This window comes from Psammomys obesus, unplaced genomic scaffold (assembly GCF_907164565.1).
Source record: "Psammomys obesus unplaced genomic scaffold, mPsaObe1.curated_primary_1811, whole genome shotgun sequence".
NCBI lineage: Eukaryota > Metazoa > Chordata > Mammalia > Rodentia > Muridae > Psammomys > Psammomys obesus.
The window spans coordinates 3605771-3612661 of record NW_026585626.1 but is presented as its reverse complement, the minus strand read 5'-3'; positions in this window follow the sequence as shown (position 1 = coordinate 3612661).

The window sequence follows — 6891 nt, the reverse complement described above, 5'->3', positions numbered from 1 at the left end:
AGACAGATCTCCTGCCACTCTGTCCTCACTGTAAAATGAGCACGCACTCCCTATCTTGTTGCCTCTGAGAAAGTCTTCATTATTTGTCCTCTCTGGAAGTCTTTTTTTAGACGAAATTCATTTGCCATAAGCTTAACCTATAGAAAAAAAAAAACAAAAACCTTAATGCTGCTTTAAAGGTGAAACCTACTAATCATAACATATCGGTGGCAGCTAAGCTGAGAAGTCACACTGAGTTGACATAACTCTACCCAGATCGAGTACATCTGAGAGTTGTCTGCCTGATCGCACCAGAGGCAGGCTCCTATGCATTATGAGTGACTTTTAAAATGGAGTGATGGCTTGTCCCGGCGAGAGGTGACTGCAAATTGATTCACGCCAGATAGGGCATCAAGGATAGACCTGAAGAAATGAGTCCATGCAAGCACAGCTTGGGAGTCCATGTGTTCCTTGGGCTTACCTACAGAAACCCGAGTGAAAGGTTGCTTACAGGAGCATGGCCAATCCCTGAACATCCCTGCCCAGCATGGGTACCTACTTATTTCTCTGTAACTATACAGACGCCTCCCTTCAGTGAACCCCTATGTTCTATGTTCCTGTCTAGCATTCCCCAAGAGCAGCTGGGGTAGGATTGCATACAGTTGGAGGGGTAGGAGGGAGGGGCAGGACTCACTGACCCTCCCCACAGCCTGCTTCTTTTAGAGAACATTAACAGTCACGGGGGTTGCCTTTACATAACCTCCTCAGCTTTCCGGCAGAAGGCAATGCCTGATAGAGACCCTCGGAAGAGAGTGCCGTAATACCCCTAGAGCCCTACTGTTGCTTGGTAGGGCTTAGGAGGCTCAGGGACCCTGGTTAGACTCTGGGATAGGTGATATCTAAGTCTCATGTGGACCCTGGAGTCTCAAGGTCACAGAGGTTTGGGTATGGTTTCATATCCGGGATGTGTAAGTGGGCGTGGCACTTTCTATAGGGTCTGGGCTGTGTTGAGGGAGGGAACTAAAAGCAATGTGGAAAAATCTAGCAGGGGTATTTTATCTGTCATTTGTTTATTTATTTTGCTTAGTGTGTCGTTGGGGAGCTACCAGGAGGCGTTGGAGCCCTGGGATTTGGAGCTGGCACGCAGCAAAGGGCCAGCAGCCACCATACTCACCTTGGTCCTTCCAGTCCTCCCTGACCTTCGCCTGCAGAGCCTTCTGCTCTCCAGCGTGCAGCAGTGTGAGGCTTCTGAAGTGCTTGGGTGGCGGGGGGTGGGGGTGGGGGTGGGATTCAGATGATACATCAAGCAATGAGGCAGAAATCAAGACAAATTGAGTACCTTAAAGGAATAGTCCCTTTGAAGGACACAAGTACTTTGGGGCTGAGCCTACATCTGTGCGGTACCTTTGTGTGGACAGCCTCAGCTCTCCTTAAATTCTGCTGGCTTCGCCATGAGGCATAACATGTTGGTCCATCCGAAATATAAGGAAGCCGGGAGGCGAAGGGCCAATACGTGCTCACTTAGCCAGTGGCTGGTAGGGACACAGGGACACACGTGCAGCACAGCTAATGACTGTAATGTCTCTCCTGTCATTCTCACTCCTGTTACCTGGGGCCACTTTGACAAGGAGCACTCTTCCAGAGCAACGCAAAGCCTCTCTTTCCCTGGCCCTCACCTTCCCCATCGTCCTTCACCACTGCTGCTAGCCCCTGGGTTTAGGATTCCCTTCAGCAAAGAGCTTTCTCACAAGTCATTTGATTTTCCCAGGACTCCTGGCAGACAGGTTGAGCCAACCCGTCCGTTCCCCTTTCCGGGATGCCTCACCTGAAACCCACAGAATGCATGACTTTGGCACTGACCTCCTGGATTAGCTAAGAAGGAGCGGGCTCTTCTTGTCGATCCTCTTTTGGGCTTTTGGCTCCAAAATGTCTTTTCTACAAAGTTGATACTCTATGGATTTTATTTTTCTTTTTTTGGCCTTGGCAGCAAAGAAGAGGTTTGTGCTCACTCCAGTTTTATCTCGACATTTATTTATTCATTGATATGGGCACAAGTGCCACGCAACATACATGAGGTCACAGGAGAACTTTTGGGAGTTCTTTCCTTCCACCACGGGGATTCTGGGAACGGAACTTGGCAGAAAGCACCGTTACCTACTGAGCCACCCCAATAGCCCTCCCTGCAGTGTTCAGAAAGGATGTTCCCCCATTCAGCATGGTGTGTGGTACATGTGGAGGTCTCCAGTCCTTGCAATGAATGGTTCAAGTGTTGTGAAAACAGCGTGACCTCGGTGTGGTGTCTGCGCTTGAGGAATCCTAATGGTCTCTCAAGGCCAACTGCACGTTTCCTTGTGCCGCTTCGGTCAATTTGGCTCTTAAGCATGAAGGTGTAAAGCAGACATCAGGGTCAGTACAGGGACATCATTTACATTGTGAATTTTACAGTAACCCACCTTGTCTGTCCAGGCTGGGCCTCCTTGCCAGAATGGTTCACAGGGCTGCCGAATGTTGGCACTTACTTGTTTGTAAGTGAACATTAATTGGGCACCTACTATTTGCCAAACATTGTCTAACACACTTGCACCCTCATTACCCTTTTAAACAGGATTTTGCATTTAATTCTGGTTTTGTTTGGGGAGGGCAGTGTGCATCTGGAGCAGGATTACAATAATCACAGCCCTCTTGCTTTCCCTCTTGACTCCTCAGAATTTATTTCCCAGGAGAGAGTGTTCCGTTGTTTGATTTTACGATTTATGGTGCTGGGAGATTCCTTTTCTTTTTTTTTTTTCCTTCTTCTTCTTCTTCCATTAAATGCTTGCCAAGGAGGTGTGTTCCACGGACAGTAGACAGAAGACTGGAATGAGAGTCTGTGGTGAGGGCAGCTTAACAGGGGAGGGGAGGGAGGAGGGAGAGCCACATTAATAAACTGAGATCATAGAGGAGCTGGGGGGGGAGGGCAGGGCCTTTGTTGGAAAGATATTAATAGGGGTAATGCTTACATTCTTAGCTGGAGAAACCATTTGATCTCCTGAGCATGGCTCTGTGTCTCTTGTGATATGCATGACGTAAAAATGCCTTTCCACTCACAAAGTCATTTGTCACATCCAGGGCTTGAAAGTTTCTACAAAGTCCAGAGCCTTGGAAAGAAAGACAGGCATGGCTGAACGGAGGAGTGCCCTGAAAAGACTCTCCCGAAAAGGCCCTTCAGGCTGATGACCTTCACAGCTAGGTGAAAGAGGATGGTGTGGGCCCTGGCTCCTCGGTTTAGGTGGGTGGATGAGAGAACAGCAGCGCCATTAACGTGTTGCTGATGAAATGAACATGCGGATCTGCGCTCTGGTGACTCAGGCAGGTAAAACACAGGCATGAAGACGTGAAGTTAAGCCCCAGAACCCACTTAAAAAGCCAGGCATGGTGGAGGGTACCTGAGATCCCAGCTCTGGGGAGGCAGAAACACAAGGACCAGGCCAGATAAATCAGTGAGTACCAGGTTCAGTGAGAGACTATCCCAGCAGGTAAGGTGGCAGCAATTGAGGCAGGCAATCAGCAGCATCCTCCTGCCTCCATCTTCACACCCACAACTCCTCCCCCCGCCCCCAGGGTTACTATGATGTGACAGGCAGGGCGAAGCACTTTTAAACGCATTTTCTCAATTAGAATGGATGATGATCTGATTAACCAAGGTTTAAAAAAAATCTCCTTTAAGGGGTGGTGTTGGGGAGGAGAGTGGGTAGAGAGGAAGATGAGAAAAATGAGCCTCCATCATCCATCAGGGCCCATACTAAATTGTGTCCCAGCAGAGAAAATAGATGATTGTTCACTGTGTGTGTGTGTATATGTGTGGGGAGGCCAGGGGCATAAATGCTTTTAGAAGATATTTTGGTCAAAGATGTATCCCGTCATGGGACTAAAGTTCGAAACAGCTACTCTGAGTCACATTCTAAGCATGGACCACAGATTTCAGGAACACCTGATTAAAACATCCCCAAAATTCCCTGGGAGAGAAAAGTCCCTCCAGCACTAGCAGATGTTATTTATCAAATTAAGGGAGAATGTGGGGGTGGAAAGTGAAGACCACTCCAGATGCCACACAGGTCGCATCTGCCCACGTGAATGTCACTGGATGTGACCATTGCCTAGCTATGAAACGGTAGGATAGATGGTCAGGGGGAGAAATGGGAGGAAGGAGAATGAGAGCTCTCTTGCCCATCCAGTCCCCACAGCTAATCTACGAAGTGAGGTAAGAAAGCCAGACAAGAGTGAGGAGGAAGCAAAGAAGTGGATTGGGAGTCGGGAATGGGTTTTTCTAGGGAAATGGAAAGTAAGAGGTGCCCTCCTTGATGCCATAGCACAGAAAGGATACCAGCTCTGTTCAGAGGCCCTGGAGACCTTTTCAGACTCTGCGCGAAGTGCTCTGTGGGTGTCTTAGTCACTGTTTTATTGCTGTGAAGAGACACCATGACCAAGGTAACTCTTATAAGGAAAACATTTAATTGGGGGCTGGCTTTCATTACCATAGTGGCAGAGAGCATGGCTGCTGAGAGCTACAGCTTAATCCGAAGGTAGAAGGCAGGGCAAGCAGACTGGGCCTGCTATTGGCTTTTGAAACCTCAAAGCCCACCCCCAGTGAAGGAAGGCCACACCTTTTAATCCCTCTCAAATAGCATCACTTCCTGATGCCTATGCATTCAAATATGTGTGCCTATGAGGGCCATTTTTATTCAAACTACCACATTCCACTCCCTGTCCCCCACAGGCTTGTAGCCACTTCTTAACGGGAGCTGCATTTGGTCCAGCTTCAAAAGTCTCAGAGTCTATCAGTCTCCACACTGATTAAAAATCTGAACTTCAAAGTCTCTTCTGAGACTCATGGCAATCTCTTAACTGTAAACCCTGATTATAAAAAAAAAATTAAAAACAGATCTCATATTTCCAACATACAATGTCACAAAATATACATTACTGTTCGAAAAGGGTAGAAAGGGAGTACAGTGAGGAAACACTGGACCAAAGCAAGAGCAAACTCTGCATCTCCATGTCTGGTGTCAAAGTGCTTTTCAGATCTCCAACTCCTTTCAGCCTTGTTGACCTCGACACACTTCCCTCTATTCGGTTGGCTTAACTTCCTGTTAGCAGCTTTTCTTGGCGGGTATCCTACAACTCTGGCAACTTGAACATCTTAGGGTCTCCGTATGAAATCCTGGCTCTACCTTCACAGTTTCACATAATGGCTTCTCTGGGCCTCCGTGAAGGGACGCCCCTGACACATGCCTGACCTCAGTGGATTTCCTTATGCATGGAGTGAGAGAGTCCACACCTCTCTTTTTCCATCCTGGACCCTAAAGCCAGAACCATGTGGCCAAACTGCAAAGTTCGGATGCTTGGTGGGGTTGGACCTTGGGCCCCCGGTTCTTACTCAAACCACCACGGTAGGAGATCACCACTTTCTTCTTCAATACCACTCTCTGATGATGATGCAGTCATCATCCTCACGCATTCTTCATAAATAAGCCTGATGGGTCCACAGGACTCTCTGCCCCTGTGGATCAAGCAAAACAACAACAAGTACGTGCACTGGAATATATGTACAATACGTGGATGATCCCTGATCATAAGGCAACACTGTGGCGGCGAATGAGACATGTCCCCAACAGGCTCGCATGTTTAAACGCTGGGTCCCTGGTGTGGGGAGGGTGTGGGAGCCTTAGGAGAAAGAGCTTTGCCCTTGCTGGAGGAAGTAAATCACTACTTAGGGGAAAAGGGAGGACCTAGTCTTGCTTTCAATCTAATCTTTCTGCCTTTGTGTGTGTGTGTGTGTGTGTGTGTGTGTGTGTGTGTGTGTGTGTGTTTAAAGATGTGGTCACCCGGCTTCCTGCTCTTATTCCTGCTGCCATGCCTTGCCCATCATTAAGTATGTTCCTTTGGACCTATAATCAAAAATCAATCCCTTCTTCTGGAGGCCACTTTCAGTCATAGCACCAGGGAAATAACTAGTACAAAGACAATTTTAAAGTCACATTTTACTAGAATCTTGTCATCCAAATGAAATCAGAGCTGTTAAAGTGGATGCCCTTGTCAGCTTTCAAACTGGGGTTTGTGACGGTGCCCATGGGCTAGAGGAGGGCGAACTTCTCACAGACCAGGAAGGGATGCTGAAGCATGGAGATGCCTTTCCCACACAATTCTAGGTTGTGCCAGTCGACAAAATTAACCACCACACCCATTTTCTTGTATCTCCTAGAAAAGGATTAAAAACATTTTGTCAGAAACTTGTAAGGTGTGTGTCAGTGTGTGTGTGTGTGTGTGTGTGTGTGTGTGTGCTTGTGTTTGTTTTATTGTTACTGTTCTCCCATTACCACAGGCAGGCAAAGAGAAAACAAGCCTCCTTCTTCCATGGTTTTTATTTAGGCTGCCAGCAGAAGGTGTGGCCCCGATTAAAAGTGGATCTTCCCACCTCAAAGGTCTGCATTAGAAGTGGATCTTCCCACTTCAAATGATTCAATTAAGACAAATCCCAAGCAGGGCGGAGGTGGCGCGTGCCTTTAATCCTAGCACTAGAGAGGAAGAGGCAGGTGGATCCCTACATCCAAGGCCAGCCTTGTTTATAAAGTAAGTTCCGAGACAGCCAAGGCTACACAGAGGAAACCCTGTCTTGAAAAAACTCGTCACAGGTGTGCCCAGCCAGTTGGGTTTTAATTAATTCCAGATGTAGTGAAGTTGACAACAAAGAATAGCCATCATGGGCAGATTAGAGAGGGTGCTCAGCTAGGCTGATTGGCAGAGTGGCCTATCTATCTATCTATCTATCTATCTATCTATCTATCTATCTATCTATCATCTATCTATCTCTCTGTCCATCTATCTATCTATCTATCTATCTATCTATCTATCTATCTATCTATCTATCATCTA